The sequence below is a fragment of the Penaeus monodon genome, chromosome 25 (genome assembly GCF_015228065.2).
Source record: "Penaeus monodon isolate SGIC_2016 chromosome 25, NSTDA_Pmon_1, whole genome shotgun sequence".
In the NCBI taxonomy this organism is placed as follows: Eukaryota; Metazoa; Arthropoda; class Malacostraca; order Decapoda; family Penaeidae; genus Penaeus; species Penaeus monodon.
In genome coordinates, this window is record NC_051410.1 from 3,246,176 (window position 1) to 3,246,710 (window position 535).

Below are 535 nucleotides of genomic sequence, written 5' to 3' on the forward strand. Positions count from 1 at the left end.
GCAGCGCGCTTCTCCCGACACCGTCGCATCTCGGCAGCTGCCCAGCGAAGACACAACGCGTCGGGCCAATCACAAGAGGCCCAGCACTCGGTTCTTGTAAGCAATCTGCAACAAGAGAGGCACACGTTAGAGGACCGCTCGACATTTGCAATGTCTGCAAAGGAAAATTTTTCCAAGATGGACGACGAGCGCTTTACATTAGGTCTCGTTATGCTTAGAAAGCGCATGGTTGAACGTAACGTGTTTCTCCCTGCCAGGACAAACGCACTTGATGTTAATTTCATGATCGATACTGGAAGTAACAAGTCTGTCATTTCGAAGAATTTCGTCTCTAAAAATCAGATCCAGCCATGTGACAAGAAGGAACTATGTTATCTAAACAATCGCCGGACGAGCCTCTAGTTGGGCTCGGAGGAGATCAACAGAACGCCACGCGAAAAGCTGACATAGTATCATCGACCAAGCCTTTATCTGCAGGTAAACGTCGGCAACGGCGAAGAGTTCCACATGAAAACCTTGGTAGACACAGGTAGCA